General features: G+C 32.5%; 1 pseudogene; it reads left to right on the forward strand.

The window, feature by feature from the left end:
- The first annotated feature begins 15,164 nt into the window (after positions 1 to 15,164).
- LOC107425534 (monooxygenase 2-like) lies at positions 15,165 to 17,641 on the forward strand (annotated as a pseudogene).
- The last annotated feature ends 698 nt before the right edge of the window (positions 17,642 to 18,339 follow it).

An 18,339-nucleotide genomic window follows, 5' to 3' on the forward strand; every position in this document is an offset into this window, starting at 1 on the left:
GTGTCTCCAACACAAGCGATGGATTTAAGATATAATTGCGAAGCATGGAGATGTGAAAAACATCATGGACTCAAGAAAGCTCCTCCGGCAAGTCAATCCTACAAGCCACTGAACCTATCCTCTCTACTATCTCATATGGTCCAATGTAGCATGAATTTAGCTTCCCTTGTTTTCCAAAACGTACTACACCTTTCCAAGGAGAGAGCTTCAAGAATACTTGATCGCCAACCTTAGACTCGAGATCCTTCCTATGCATGTCTACATAGCTATTTTGCCTGTCTTGAGCTGCTTTCAAGCTAGCATGTATAATATTGACTTTATCCACCATCGCTTGTACAATTTTAGGGCCTAGAAGTTTTCTTTCACCTATCTCATTCCAACATAATGGAGTCCAAGATTGTCTCTCATACAATGCCTCATAAAGTGACATATCGATACTCGAGTGATAACTATTGTTGTAGGTCAATTCTGCCAAAGGTAGGTACTCATCCTAATTTCTCTTGAATTGTAGTACACATGACCTCAACATATTCTCCAAGGTCTAACTAGTCCTCTCAGATTGTCCATTGGTTTGAGGGTGAAAAGCGATACTCAAATTCAACTTGACACCAAGTTCATTCATTAATCTCTACCAAAACCTCAAAGTGAACCGTGGATCTTTATCAGATATAATGGATATTGGCACCCCATGCAAGCTCACTATATGATTCATAAAGAGTTTTACGAACTTCGGAGGAGAAAACCTCTCATGAATGGGTAGGAAATATGCGGACTTGGTGAGTCGATCCACAATCACCCAAATACTGTCATGTCTCTAAACTGTGGGGGGAAGCTTGAATACAAAATCCATCATAATGCACTCCCATTTCCATTCTGGGATGGGTAAGGGCTATAGGAGTCCAGAAGGCTTTTATCTTTCCGCCTTCACTTAGTGGCAAATGAAACACTTGGATACTTACTCAACAACTTCTCTTTTCATCCCTGCCAACCAATAATACTTTTTTAAGGTACGGTACATTTTAGTGCTTCCAGGGTGCATAGCATAGGTAGAAATATGGGCTTCTTCCAGTATTTTCCTTTGCAGCTCTTCATTTGCTGGAACATAGAGCCTAGAACTAATCACCAAGGCTCCATCACTTCTAATAGCAAAGTCTGATTGTCCCCTTCTTCAAATTTTCTTCCCATGCTCATGAGGTAAGGGCCTTTGAATTGAGCCTCAAGAACATAATCCATAAGTATCGGTCGTAGTTGAAAGCTAGCAAAAAGTGCTCCTAAAGTATGTGTCCACAAATCAACACTTAACTCTCTCAACTCAACCATCAAAGGAAGTTGTATTATCTGCACATAAGCTAGTGAGCATGTAGATTTCCAACTTAATGCATCAGCTACTACATTTACCTTGCCCGGATGGTAGTCAATAGCACAATCATAATCTTTGAATAACTCCATCAATCAATTCAAAAGGAAGGATTAGAACTTAAACCTAATTTCCCTAAACCAATACCAATGCCACCAAGTTAAGACTGAGATCGTTCTTTTCGCCTTTGATTGCACTTCTAGTACTTACAATCATAAAATCCATATTCCTCATTGATTATCCAATTTTCTTAACCTTGACAAACATATTTCTTTTAACCAAATTCATCAAAGTCATAAAATAAAATCTCTCATGCTTAATCTAATGGAGGGCTTTAGATTGCTTATAAAGCCTAAAAGAAATCCTCAAGATTTTCAACACCAAAGAATATGAAACTAAAAGATTAAGTCCAAGTCTTCTCGTCATCTCAAATATCATTCTTGAGGAAACCTCAAGTTCTTCCAATTTGAAAAAACTCCAAGAATTTATATCTCAAGCAATAAAGAAATTTAAATCTTAATTCTAATATCACAATCAAATACTATGAACTAGTTACTAGATCCTCAAACCATAAGGAACCATTCATCACTTTCTTATATCTTAGCTATGCCCTAAAAAATAAAATAAAATAAAATAAAATAGTCATATTCCTTAGGAGATTAAGTTATCATCAAGAATATCAACCACCTTAGATCCATAAAATATCAATGGAATAAAACTCTCAATCTCCAAGAAAATAAAATATCAAAACTAAAATGTTAAAAAAAAAAATCATCACCCAAAGCAGATGCCACAAAACGAACTTATGAAATTTACAGTTTAGTTCTCAACAAGTTGTCCTACATCACATCAACCAAACTTTATCTGTACCAGATTCTAATATTAAGATCTTAATTTCCATGAAGCGAAAATAACCATCCTTGAACATCTGGCTAGGTCAAATGATCCCTCTTGTGGAGGTGAAACTTTCCAAGTGACATCCCAATGGAACTGGAGTCATCCTAATGGAACTGGAGTCATCCCAACTTGTGCAACATATTCACATAAACCAAAGAGAGTGTATGGCCCTTGAGCCAATAAAATATATCCATCATTACCAAGCATAGATAATGTATCTATCACAACATCAATGTGATCTAGACTGATCATAGCATATACCGTACCTCTGGTAAGTTGTCGTCCATTCTGTCCTCTACCTTTGGCTGTGGATGAAGACTGTTGTCCTGTGTTGGTATAACCTCCTAAAGTCTGGCCTATTCATGTATCATGCACTTTATACCCATCAGTCAGCTGAAATTGCGCATCCGGCCTTAAAGCTCCAGCATGCCTATGCCCTCGATAGGGCAATCATTTTTAAAGAATTCCGACTACCTGTAATGAAAGCATGATCTATCCCACTGGCATTATCCATCATAAAACTTACCACATAAGCTATTCCGGCCTACAGATCTCTAAAAATAGTTGCTACTGTTATTCACCATCCACTATCTTGAACCCTGAGTGGGTGTCTCAACTTCAACATCGTCATCTTAACAAAGGTTGGAGGACAAAACTCAATGTGAAATGCAATTTTGAACTATGTCTAAGGGTGACATCTCCTAGTTCTTTCATATGTCCACCATTTCCTTAAGTCTCCCTCTAGTATAAAGCTAGCTAATGTGATCTTGTCCTCATCCGAACATTGCATAGGATCTATGGAGCCATCATAACCCACTACTCTAAGTCTATGAGCCAAATTAATAGAATACCTATTAAACCCACTCCTCTCAAATGATCGAGCCAGGCGCTCAATAAGATACTCCAAATAAGTGGATGCATCTGTACTTCTAGCTGTAGCATGCTGGCAGCCACATCTACCTCCTCGCAACATCAAGAAAAAGTTCTATGTGATAGAATTGGTCAAAATATAATTAAGACCAACAAAAGGATAGGTACAGAAGGCAAAACACAGGATAAGTTGTATAGCAATGCACAACCCCAAGGAATTTAGAACCGAAAGCTCTAATACCAAGCTGACAGGACCCGCCATGGGAATCCTCTTAGGACCTCCCATGGGGTCCTGAGTTGCGAAGTCCTACTGGACAATTCCTAAGAATATCCAATGGAACTCCACTTGAAACGTGGACAACAAACACCAACAATATCAATAATACCTCAATATATAAATATAAAATAACTCCACAACAGCACAAGTCCACAACCGGCCTATAGTACCATAGGACATAACTACACACATAAATAACATGGTTTCTATTGAGTCCAAAACATATATCAAAGCATTCTAAGAGTGTTGAAAAAGTTTAAAAGTACAAATAAGTAATGAACGAGTCTGAAAAGGTAAAGGTAAGATAAGAAAAGATAAATACTACTGCTGTCGCGGAAGAACAAAGTGACAACCGAGCGCAAGGTAGATTGTTGCTAGCTACCTGGACCTAGGAGAATGAATTTAAAATAAATAAAACGTGAGATTAAGAATCCCAAAGAGTGAAATAGTATAATAGAAAAATATTAATTTATTTCCATAAAAATATTTCTCTCAAGACCTCTTGATTCACTCGTTTGAAAAGTTTTCCGTTTAAAAATCATTTCATAAAATCCAATCTTGCATCTCAATTCAATATCATAAAATTGATGCTCAAAAGTATAAAAAAATGAAAGATCAATATAATATCACAAAATATCTTAAACAAGTTATAAATTTTGAGCATAAAATCTTATAAATATATTTCCCTGAAATAAATATGAAAATGCAGAAATAACCACAATATTTGAAACCAACAATATATTTAAATGTATATCAGTACCAATCGATATACCAATCTGTAAACTGTGGGATACACCCACCTCATCATCCTTAATATCTGAAAGGTATCGTGGAAATAGTAAACCATCGGGACATACCCAACCTCATGGTCCATGGCAATAAATATCCTGTGGGCTGAATCCAATCTCACTGTACCGTGGCAATAATAACATGTGGGATAAACCCAACCTCAGGGTCCATGGCAATAATATCCTGTTGGATGAACCCAACCTCACGATATCGTAGCAATAATAACTTATGGGATAAACCCAACCTCACGGTCTGTGACAATAATATCCTATAGGCTGAATCCAACCTCACGGTACCGTGGCAAAACACAACGTATTATAATATAATATAATATAATACTGATTCAAGATATTGGCACTACATGGTATATTAGTTTAAAAATAACCAATACAGTATCCTTAAAACAATCTTGTAAGATCATACATACTTTTCCTAAATGATACTGTATCATAAATCATAATTTAATATTTAAATTCCACCGCTTATTTAAATATTTCAAAAAAATTCAAATCATCATTTCATGCCAAAACTAGAAATACCACGGTGAAATATATTCACCAATAAATCAATTTTAAGCATATAAAATTTTGAAATACTTGAACATGCTTAAAATCATAAATTTTATAATCTGCTTTCTCAAATCAATCATTTTCTAAAATGATTTAAAATATCAATTCAAATACAAGAATATTTAATTAACATAATTCTCAAGTTCACTAAGAACTTATCAAAATTAGAAATCATTAAAAACCTTATTAAAATCCGCATAAAATGATAACTTCTGTAACTGAAAGTAGATATTTTATATGCATAAAGTAACCATTTCAATCAATTTATATATACGTCAACTATCCAAAACACACACACACACACACACACACACACACATATATATATATATATATATATATATATTATTCTATATACCCAAAACATTTTAAAAATTATAACCACTCACAAAACTGTAGATGATCACTTCTGCTCCCCTACAGGACCGTCTCCAAACTCAACATCTCGTCTATAATATAAAAATATTCCTCAGTCTCCAAATAACTAAAACAAAGATACTTGTATGATTCAAATGTCTTAAATTAATTTTTAGTACTATAAAATTACATAAATTGGGCATCGGACAGTCTAATTATACTGCGTGTCCTTAGGAATCAGTATCCAAAATTGGAGATTTTCACCCAAAACCTAATCTTTCAAAATTGAATCTCCAAATAGGTCCTAATAATATCCAATTTCACTAATCCAACTCCAAATTTAACCAATTTGACCAATTTTGTCCAAACACAGTCCCAATTTATCCGATAATTAACTAATTGACCCAAAAATGGAAAAATTATCAAACGACCTCCAAAATTCACAAACATTATATTAAAAAAAAACTCAAGAGACAAGGAACCCATCAGTATGCTCACCCCAGTCCAAAGGTTCCTCCAGTGGCCGAAACACTCGGTTGAAGCTTCGGCCGAATTCTCCCTTATCGTGTCTCTCAAATGGTGAGAAATATGGGCAAAATAACCATGGAAATGAGCTCAGAGCATCCAAAAATGGTTGGATAGGTGTATGGGTTGGCCTGAAATGGCCGAAAAACAACAAAAATTCGACGACCCACCTTGTCGGCCGTTGCCGCCTTCACCGACCAAGTCCGAGTGTGTCCGACCACCGTTCACCGTGAAATTTCATGGCCAAGCTCACCTCAACATGGGCTTCCTCATGGCTGATGCATGTAATAGTTTGGTGGCCGAAATGGAAAAAAATGGTGATGACCTGGTTCAACGTTAAACAAATCGAAACGACCCAATACAGACCCACGGATCTGGGGGAGAATTTCTCAGGTTTTGGGGATGAAATGGGTATTTTGGGCTTTGGTTTTCTGTTTAGCATACCTATCGAGGCTTATATAGAGCATTGGGTCACTAACAGATAAAAACTGGGACTGGATTGGACACTAATATAAAACTTGTGCTTAAAACTTCTCAGAACCATAACTTTTTATCTGTAGCACAGAATTTGGAGTGCCGCTAGTCTATGAACTCATATCGACGAGATTTACACAATGATATCTCATTCAAACCAAAAATATTGACTATTGAAAAAGTTAACTTGGACCCACATATTGCTCACTTGGTCAAACTTGATTAATCTTAGTCAAACTTATTAAAACATGTGTATTTTGGTACGGATTGTTGCAAATCGTATGTTTTAGAGCTTCGAATGAAGGATTTTAAGCCATGGAAAAATGTAAATCATGTACAAATAAAATGTCCCAATGGTTTTATGTTCACTGTTTATTTATTTATTTTCTTAATTGTCTCATGTATTATAGTTATTGATGCCCTTGAATAAGTAAAACATGCATTAGCTTTTAGAACACATAGATTTAAAGGAGTGACGTATGACTATATATGATTCAAATAAGGCTGGCAATTTAAACAATGGGGTAGCCTATTTTAAAAAATTATGCTACATATTGCCTTACTTATTGCGTTATGCCTGCTTATATGAGGAATTATTTGATCTTGTGGATTTTGTTGATAAGTTCACCCATGCATTGGCATAAACTTGCCCTTAGCAAACTAATGGGTAATTAATCCAACACTCACACGTTTGTTAATTATATTTTAGCTATTAAATATGGTTGTAATTATGTTTTGTTTTGTTTTAATAATAAATTTTTTTTAGTGGTGACTATGGGATTTTTATACTCAAATGCATGGAGTTGTTGGATGCCAAACTACTCTTGAACTTCACACAAGAGGACATATTGTTATTCAGAAAGAAATATGCTCAAGAGGCTTATAATAAAGAACTTAATATATGTGTTAAGTAGTGGATTTGCTAAATGCTTTTGTTATTGGTAATAGGTTGTGGAGTTTGTAATATGTAAAGTTTGGCAACTTAAGTACATAGCAATCCTAATCTAGTGGATATAGTTGGTTTTTACTATTCGTGGTCTTGTGGGAACCCTGGGGAAATTAAAGGATGTAACAAGGATGCATTTATAAAACATTGAAATACCATTTTTGACTAACATTTTAATTTCCCTAATGGCGTTATACAACACTTTCATTGTCCACAATCATATGTGAAATTTTAAAATTCTATTTTCACAACATAATAAATTAGTACCATGGAGTAGAATATATATCCATGATACAAAATAATTGTGAAAAGATATAAATTTAAAATGCAGAACTATAATACACTAAATTAAAAATCCCTAATGCGAAGCATTTCCATTGGCTCTGCTAGTCTCACGTACATCATAGGATGATGGATTCGTACATCTGCCTATAATATCCAACACCACCGCACCAGCTACATTTATGTTGAATAACATCTTCACCTTAAGATGGTATGCATTGCATCCTTGGCCTACTGGCTCACCTATGAGTCCATCTCGGTGGAAGAATAATACAACTTGACACATTATTTAGAGCATGCTAGTGCTTTTCATCTAAAATAAGATAAATGGACTCGGTATAAGCTGCACAATATGCATCCACAATGTAGTAATGAGAACACATGCCATAAAAAGTAATTTTACATTCTATGCAAGTAGCAATGCAATGATTAAAGGAAATTGATCAAAATCAAAGACTGTGTATGAGCATGGTTTTGATTGGAGATTAACTGCACCCGTCAAACTCTTATCTTCCATAACAAACTCACATGTATTAACGGCCTTCACATACAACCTAATAGACTCTAAACTGTAGAGTTTTAATTCCTCTTCCATATGGTTAGTCATAAGCTTTGTCAATTTTGCACCTGCATTTCGTCGTTCATAAAACCACCTTTATAGCAAATCTCGTATGTGCTCAATCAATGCTATTATTGATATCTTTCTAGTATTTAGCAAAATACTATTCATGCTTTCTGTGAAACTGGTGGTCAAGATAGTGTATCATTTACATGGAGAAAGAGAATGTGCCACTTAGTAGGATCACATGCTTGGATGTACTATGCAGCCCTACTGTCTTTTACCTCAATTTGCCTCATAGAAAACTCAAAACTTTTAACCAAGTATGTCTTATCTATGAGCATGAAACATTGTATTATCGTATCATCATTTTTTGCATGTCCATGAGCTTTAATATTTTTGCTTATGTGGTAGGTGCATAGGCTATGGTATGCATTAAGAAAGATTTTGCATATTACATTTTCAATAGCTAGGTGTTTATCACATATATGCTCATTCATTCTCTCCATCTCCAGTGTCGAAAGCCAAATGATATATTTGCTTATTGCCATCCATGCCCGCTGCAATATACATGTATCCGTTGTGTTTCCCTTTCAAAGTAGTCACATCAATAGCCAATACGGGTCTTATGTGGGATATAAATCCCCTAATGCATGCTCTAATTACCATAAAAAGTTATACAAAATAGTTATTGTTGTCTATTTTAATACTTATTAGAGTCCTAGGATTCTTTGACTCTAACTCATAATAATTGGCAAGCAATTTAATAAAATTCTCTTCTAGAGATCCCCTAACACTGTTAAGTGCATATTCTCTACCTCTTTAGGCTTTATTATAGCTTATCTTCACCCCATATTTTCGTAGAAAGTCATGTTGAGTTTCTTTGGGTTTGTAAACATGTATAATCCTTTGATATTTAGATTTGATACATTGCCTGATAACTCGACTACTCGCCTGCTTATGTGCCCGATGCATGATATCTAATGAGTAACTATGCACATTATCAAAAATTCTTACAACGAATATTTTTTCCATTTCTTAATTTGATAGCACGCAGTTGCCATTTACAAGTATTTTCAAAACAACAATCTCATATCGCTGTGTAGTTAACCTTGTCATCTTAAACTCTTTATTTGCACGCATATAATAAATTCTCAATTTATTCAGTAACTCACGTTTGTTACAAAATATCTGTCCAACTATAATGCTCTCACAGCTTGTAAACTTTGTCGAAGCTATGGCTATAGAATCAATCCTGTTGTTCGATGAAAAGCGGTCGCTTGTAGTATAATGAACCCTAATATCATGAACTCCTTTATTGTTCATTTTAGGATGCATATCATTGTTATTGTCTCGCAACTCATGTTCAAATTTTACATTATTATGATCAACATCATCCAAGTTAATACTAACATCATCCCTTTCTACATTATAGTTCTCATAATTATTAATATTATGCAACTTCTCATACTCCTCTTGGTTAAGAAACTGTTCAGCAGAATCATCTCTAACATCAACTCCTTTATAAGTGTTAAATGATGTCCAAGACCCACAGACATAAATTTGATCTCTAAACTGAGTTTTAGGGACTACAATGTCCTGAAATGTAGCCTCAATAGGTTCAGATTCAAGAACTTGTGTTAGAGAATACCAACTAGAGGACGAGTAAAAGATAAATGGTTACTCCCACTATCCGAAGTAAAGGCTATTTCATGAACTTTTCTAGATACTTGTTCGACTTTGGAAATTACCTCAACATACAATGGAGGTTGCATCATCGTCATCCTTCCATTCCTTACTTCTTGAAGAAACCATTTCACATTCCTATCATTGCGTATTTCTGTATGATCCAACTTTTTTGTACATCGTCCATATAGCTATTTTAGTTTTACCAAATATTCATTTTGGTTTATTTCAATAGAATTGAAAATCTTATCCTCAAAATTTGATTTTATGCTTCTTTTACCGATAGAGACTATTATATTTTTACCATTTTGATTCCCCCCAAAGACCACCATTATTTTTCACCAATGTTCCATCGTATAAAACCACAATTATAATATCCTTATATTCCACTTCATTGCGAAATTACATGTATAATGTTAAACTAAATTAAAAAAAAATTCAAAATATGAATAATACTAAGCAAACATACTAATAGTCTCAAAAAACTGATTTTTTTTTTCCCTACCAAATCTAAAATTTTCCTACAGTGAGGTGGTGAAAAAGAGCCAAAAATTAGCGAAAACTGGCAAACTAGTGAAAAATGGTGGAACTTCATCTTTTTCACCCATTTTCCTATGGTTTTAATGGTTTGGCGAATTTGCAGATCTACAAATTTTTTTCCCATTTTTCACACCATATGTAACCTAAGTAACTTTAGATTCAAATATAATAACTCATAAACTAATTTGATACATACCCATATAAAAAAAATCCTTAAAAAAATAAAAATCCTTTTGACATAAATTTAAACTTTAAGAGAAAGAAAAAAAAAATTTATTTACCTGAGTTTAGCTCCAAAAGTGAGAAAAATACAAAAAAAGAGAGTAGAAAATAAGGAGAAGATACTTTGTGGCAAAGACGAAGATAAGAACTGAAACATGTGAGAAAGGGGGAAAAAGGCAAAGGGGAAAAATATTTGTTGCTTTTCAATTTTAGCCAAAGGCATTTTGTCCTAAAATTGCTATTTTTTTTAAAAAAAAAATTATTATTTTTCAATTGTTGATTTGTAGAGCAGTCATTTTTTTAAAAAAAATCCTAAATTTTCAAATTTTATAGTAGGCCATTTATATTGTAGTGTTTATCTTGAAGCTTAAAGTACAGTCCAAGCCCAGATCCATCAATGAAGTGGTACTAATTAATATTTCTATAAAGCAAGAATAAATAAAAGCATATTAAAAATCATTAATTCAGGATATTATAAGACCATATTAATGACGATGACAACATATAAAATATGAAGACCTACACAACAAGACCACTTTAATCAACAAACAAAGAGCCACCGTACGAAACATACATGCATCACATATCGATTGTCTTGGATATTAATTAATCATTATCATCTTCTGTTGCCAATTAAATTCTAAGACTGAATACCAAAAGAAAATTAAATTCCAAGATTGTTCATTTTCATCATTTTTAAAGAAGATGAAATTCTTAGGGGATGTCTTGTTTACAGGTTTACTCTAACCATAATCACTGGCAATGTTACGGATTATGGCAGTGGGAAATTGCCTAATCTCACTAAGTTTTGTGAGTTGGACAAGAGTAAGTAGAGATATATTATATTACTTTGAGTGATTGAATTGTGGAACTATATATTATTATTATTATTATTATTATTATTATTATTATTATTGGATATATACTGATCAAATGATGACATGAATTACTAAAGGTCTCCTTACTCCTCCAAACGTCTCACATATGAGATTTCTTAGTAAATGTCTTTGTAAGTTATAACCCTTTGATATCTTCAGTGTCTGGTTTGAGTGGTATTCACCCTAAAAAAAAAAAAAAAAAAACACATGTTTGGTTTAAGTGATCCAATTATTGAATATAATTGTATTTTTTATTAATTAGTTTTTAGTTTTTGGTTTTTTTTAATTTATTTTTCATATTAAAGTTTGGGAATTCAAACTTTGGATCTTTGCCAGAGGAATTAGATCGGGATCCTCTGCTATAATTTTTTCTGTCCTTGTCTATGTTATTATTATTATTTTTTAATTCCAGCTATATTTTTCAACATAATCTAACAGTTGTAATACACAACAGATCATTTAACTGCACATCGCTCCCAGTGAGCAATAAAACTCAACTCATGTCATGTGTGCATGTGATTTTTTTTTTTTTTTGGGTTCCATTTTCTTTTTATTTTCTTTTTATTTATTTTTTTAGATTTTTTGTCTAAGTATAGCGATTTCTAAAAGATAGAATCCCATTAAAGGAAAAGAAAACAAAAGAAATAGTTGGAAACCTGGAAGATTTGGAGCTTATAATTGAAGCCTATAAACCAATAGTAGTCTCCAACCCAATGAGAAAAAAATCCCCCTTCTAGTTTGAATAAATTTTGATTTTTTTTTCTTCTGTTATTTTTATTTTTATTTTTTATTTTTTGTTTCACAAAACCTCAAGCTTTCCTTTCCCATGGCCTAATAGCAGAACCAAGAGAAAAATACATAAATAAATAGAAGATAGAAACTCTTATAAGGCAAAAACAAATGCAAACCCATCCTCTTACAAAAAAATAATAAATAAATAAATAAATAAATAAAAAGATGCAAACTCATTAAAGCTTCCAATCTTGATTCCAGCGGCTTCTCTGTTTCTTTAGAAATTCTATCTCTATGGTAGATTGAGGAACTTAGACATGAGAAAGAAAGGAAAAAATCACATGCGTTACATATGAGTGAGATAAGTTTTAATGATATGTGTAAGTCATGTACCATTAAATGGATGTGTTTTGTATTTTGGTTATAGAGTGTATTGAATTTAGAGTTTAATAAATTTAAAATGAGTTAACTTTTAAATAGTTTGATAGATTGTTATATAATTTTATAGATTTCATATAAAATTTGTAACAATCTACTGAAATTTTTGGAATTAAAATTGGATTTTATTGACAAGTTTTTTCATAATTTTATTTTTTAAAATACTTTTAAATCATTGAAATTTATTATTTTTTAAAATTAATAGCTTTTTTAATACATCTACATTTCAAAAAAATTTTACAAAATATTAATTGAATATACTTAGATTTTAATATATTTTTATAAAATTTATTAAAACCTAAATTGAATACAACACAATTTATATAGACTCTTTTAAAATCTCAATTGAATATCTTTAAAATTTTAAATTCTTTTAAAATCCTCCATACTCTAATTGAATATAACTCTAAATGATTTTGAAAACAATAGTTATGATTAAAAGAATAGCATACATAGACCCGAAAAGCATAGAAGAGGATCTAGATTCATAGTTTTACAGGTATATTATCTTTCCTTTAAAAAAGTTGACAATTAGTATTATAAAATTATCATTTTAGCCTTGAAGCAATTCCAAAGATATATATGTGCATATAAATTAAAAATAAAAATCCAATTGATAAAATAATCAAGATATTCGACAGAAAAATGACTAATTAAACTTTATATTAGCGAAACTTTTAGATAGTTTAGACGCGGACTAAAAATTGTAGGACCGGAATTTCTTATCTCCTTTTCTATATCTAACCATGTTCCATCAATTACAAATTAACATATCATTTAAAATTTCACCTCATCTATCCTTATTTCTCCTTCTCTCTCCGTTGGCTTTCCATTTATTAACAATTTTATTGAATGTTATGAATTTTATATTAATTTATTTTTTCCGAAATAGCTATCACGTTTTCACCATTCTTTTTTTTTTTTTTTTTTTTTTTTTTTGGTTTTTTCCTTCCTATTCTTTGAAACCCTTAGCCAATTTTTCTTTTTCTCCCCCCAAAATGCTTTCCTCAGCCACCATTATTTATTATGCTAAAACATATTCAACCAATTAGAACAATTGATAAGCTAATAAAATCAATTTTCAGTTTCTTTAAGACCATTCGTATCCTTACAACGAGAACAGTGTTAATGGTTTATCGTATGACATAAAAAAGGTATGGGAAATGTGGGAGAATGATGGGGTAGGAAGCGTTTTGAAAAAAAAAAAAAAAATGCAGAGAATTTCAAATAAGAAGAAAATAAATAAATAAAAAAGATTAAAAAAACAGAGAGCAAAGTCAGCAAATATGAGTTAAAAATTGAGATAAACGGAAAATATGTGGAACTTTTAAATGAGATGTGCTGCCATAAAATAGAAAGAAAAGGAGAGAAAATCTCCATTTAAAATTGAAAATTAGAAAATATTTAATAAAAGTAAGCAAAGAAAAATTATTAAAAAAATAAATAAATGCTTATGGTGGAGTTGAGTCAGTTGACCGAGCAGTCGATATGCACATGGTCTGCGGTTTCCTCGTCACTCCTTTGAACTCTCACACCTTTGAAACCAACGCCGGACACAGAGCGTGGCCAGATAAGTGCCATCAGTTCAAACTGAATTCTATTTAACGAAGGGAGGACTAGGTTTCTTGGCTGTTTCAAAGGGGCCATCATTATTAGATGAACTTAATTATTTTTTTTATTTATGGTCTAAGAAAAAAACATATAAAAGTACAATTTTTTTTTTTTTTTGGGGGCTGTATTGCAAATCAAACTAATTAGAATAGTTATTAATTAATTTGTTTTCTCTAATTTTTTATAAATATTTTTTATTGAAAAAATAATTATACTTTTTGAGGCAAAAGGAAAGGAAAAATTTTTTTTGCTTTTTTTTTTTTAATTTCATTACAAATAAGTGCAATGAAAGCTTGGAAAACAAACTTGCAGCTTAAGTTCTCTCCAATTAAAACAAAAATCAATATAAACAAGTAATTTTCATTTTAATTACATTTAGTTATGTTATTGACTAATTGTATTAAATAATTATAGTTTGCATAAAAATATTATATTAAAGAAATTAATTAAATAAATATTATATTTCTAAAATCTTATTAATGAATATTAATAATTTATAATAAATTTGATAATAAATAAGTGACAAATGAATAAAAAATTAGATAATTGGGAAATAAGTTAAAGCCAAAGTAAAACAAAAAGGGGAGAAAAAGCAAAAATACTAGTAATGGAAGAGATGATGTATTACAATTATACTTTTTGGGATAAAAATGTAAATTAAAAAAAAAAATTTGAGGGGCACTTGCGCCGGGTGGACCCAATGTGGGTTTGTTTAGTTAAGGCAAATCCAAAAATGTTTAGATAAAATTTTCTCTTGGTTTTATTAGTAAACCTATGATAATAATTAGAACAAAAATATTATTATACGGGTATCCAAAAGAACACCAATGATGTGACCTTCAAACGTATAATCGGTAATCAAGTACATATTATAAATATGATTACCACATGCATGTTTCCGTCGCATGTGAATATCTATTATAATAAACGAAAGCAAAAACGGAAACGCCTACTCAACAAAACAAAACCATTCCTTTGACTCTGACCTTTAAAAACTCCGCGAGAGAACAATACGTGATGGACAAGCACCTTTTGGGTCAACTTGGACCTTTCAAATTGAATTTGGAGTCAAAACTGAGATCTTTTTTCCCACGTAATATAATCTGTATATACATATATACAAGCAAATTTTAGCCCTGCCCTTCCCATGATTAAGTGTGTGTTTGCTAGAAAGGACGAAAAGGAAAAGAAGAGAGAGAGAGAGAGAGAATGGAAATGGTGGAGGATGTTGTGATAGTGGGGGCAGGGATCGCAGGATTAGCCACAGCCGTGGCACTGAAGAGAGCGGGGATTAGATCCTTGGTTCTTGAGAAAGCTGAAGAGCTCAGGACCACTGGTTCAGCTTTGACCCTCTTGCCAAACGCCTGGCTCGCCCTTGATACTCTAGGCGTTTCTCATAAGCTCACCTCCCTTTATGCTTGTAATGATAAGTAAGCAAACAATATTATCTTTTCAATTTCAGTTAATATCTTCTTTATTTCCACATTTTGGGCCTTCCATATATTTCTTTCACATATCATTACAAAATGTGTAATCATGAAAAATTTGTTTGTAGTTTGTTTGCTATTCTAGCTTTGTCACAAAAAGTATATATTTAGTAACATTTGTTACTGTTTTAGTGACAAATCATTTTTGGTCACAAATTTATATTTTTAGTGATATTTTACATTTTCTGCTATTAGGTTTATCACTATATATTAAATTTATTGTTGTGTAGGTGTATCTATATTAGATCAATTTTCTCATTCCATAACATGTGAATATATATACATATATAGTTCTATGCATTGGAATTAATGAATATTATTTCGTTGATTAAAGTTTGCGATATGAAACTGGGATTAGTATTATAAATGACATTTTTGGCAACTGTTGTTAGGGTAAACGTGACCAATGTTGATAGTGGAGCCGTTCAAGAAGTTGTTTTGGGACGAAACAATAATGGGTAACTAAGCACTCTTCAAACTAAACTTTTGTATGGCGAAAATTATTATTGATGTTAAATTGGGACCATATCTAGTATAAATAAGAAATTAATAATAGTATCAATTTTTATATGTCAATTAATACTGCAGGCACAGAGTAGTACACCGGAAAGTCTTACTGACGACTCTTGCAAATGAACTGCCTCATAGTTCAATCCGATTCTCTTCGAAGCTCATTGCCATGAAACTCAAACACAAGAAGGTTCATCAATTTCTGTAATTCACTTGCAAGATGCAACTACCATCAAAGCAAAGGTACTAATTAATTTATATATAAAAATTTGAAAAACTTTCAAAGATTGTTATAGTTTGCTGCTTTGCCAGTGCCTGAAGCTTTTCCAAATAATTGTTCAAACACTATCAAGGCCTGCTTTTGAGCTCCAAAAGCCAGAAGCATATGTGCAGTATATATAGTTTAGAGTTGTGGGTTGTATATATAACATATGTGCACATGTGATAGGTGTTGATAGGGTGTGATGGGGTGCACTCAGTGGTGGGAAGATGGCTGGGATTAGGTGAAGCAGTGGATTCAGGTCGATCAGCAGTGAGAGGGTTGTCCCTATATCCTCATGGCCATGGACTCAATCAAGTTGTCAACCAGTTCCTAGCTGCAGGTATAAGGGCTGGTTATGTTCCTATAGACGATACACAAGTTTATTGGTTCCTCTCTCTGCCAGTCTAAAGGTATACAATTACTTTATTTTCAACCATCCAAGTTTTAATATTACATACTCATATCCAGACCATGGACAATATTTTTGTCCCATATCGACCTGTTATGGATAATAGGTTAGTAATAGCTGACTTATTATCGGTAATAGATTGATCATGTAAAAAAAATTTTGTCACGATCCTGGATGAGATGACAACTATGTACATATATATGTGTATAAAATTTGTACCATTATTTTTATTTTTTAACCTTGTATATAATGCTTATTTTCTATTGCAGTGGAAGAACTAGCAACAGACCCAAAAGAAATTCAAAAAGAAATAACAGAAAAATTTGCCAAGAACTTCCCTGAAAAATTCAAAGATATAGTGGAGAACTCTGATCTTTCAACATTGTCATGGGCTCCATTGAAGTTCAGGTATCCATGGCAGGTCCTATTTGGAAACTTATGCAATAAAAATATCACAGTCGCTGGTGATGCAATGCACCCCATGACCCCGGATTTAGGACAAGGAGGTTGCTCGGCGCTTGAAGATGCAGTGGTGTTGGGAAGGCACATTACCACATCTTTTATACAAAATGGATGTTTTATTGAGCCCAAAGAAATGCCCAAAGTGTTAGAAAATTATGTTCAAGAAAGAAAAGGGAGAGTCACTTTCTTGATCACCGGGTCGTATATGTCGGGGCGGGTTCAACAGGGAGGCTCTGTGTTGAAATTCGTAAGAGACTTCTTGTTTTACAAGTTCGTTTTTCCTAGGATTGCTGGTAAGGTTATGAATTATGATTGTGGGAAATTGCCTAGTGTCCCAGAATTTGGTGAGCTAGACAAGACTAAATAAAGGACTAGAGGTATAGTTTTGAGTGATTGAATTGTGGAACTATATATGTGTATATATATTGATATTGTAATAATTATTGGATATATACTGACACAGAATTATTCTTAATTGCATGAAGGCTTAACTTTTTCTTAAAGCTCCTATTTGCTTGTATACATTTGGTCATTATAAAACATGTAACCTGTACTTGATGATGACAACTCCATTTGTCCGATAGAAAGTAAACATACTATTGGGGCAACGTTCTCATTTTGCACATCCAATCCCATTTGCCATTCGGGTGGCAAACACTACCTCTATTGGAGAGGGAGTCCATATTGATTATTATATGAGGAGGATTTGAGCAGAGACCAAGTGGGTTGTGGACTAACAGAAGAAAATCTTGCATGAAAAGTAGTTAAACGATATAATTTCCTAAATTTTGGCACTTGATGATTGTGTCAACATATAATGTAGACTTGTATCCAGGTTGGTTTGTCATTTGCTTGTCAATAAAGATTGCTACATCTATATCGGTAGTGCAAGAAAACAAGCAATAAATTTGGAACATTAAGCAAGAAAAAAAAAATTGCATAATAGATTCACATTTCTCCAAGTCCAAACCTCTTATAAACAACATCCTTCAGATCATACAGTGTGTAATTCTTTCGTATGTATGTGACTTTCATCTTTGAATCTTTAAGTAACAACACTTCCTTTTCATTTAACATCCATTTTCCATTGTATGATAATTAAATCAGAATGAGGTCCATTTTGCTGCAATTCACACGAACATTTAAAAATCAAGATCATTATACCAAACTAAAACAAGGCAATACAAGTTTAATAAACCA

The sequence above is a fragment of the Ziziphus jujuba genome, chromosome 7 (genome assembly GCF_031755915.1).
Source record: "Ziziphus jujuba cultivar Dongzao chromosome 7, ASM3175591v1".
NCBI lineage: Eukaryota > Viridiplantae > Streptophyta > Magnoliopsida > Rosales > Rhamnaceae > Ziziphus > Ziziphus jujuba.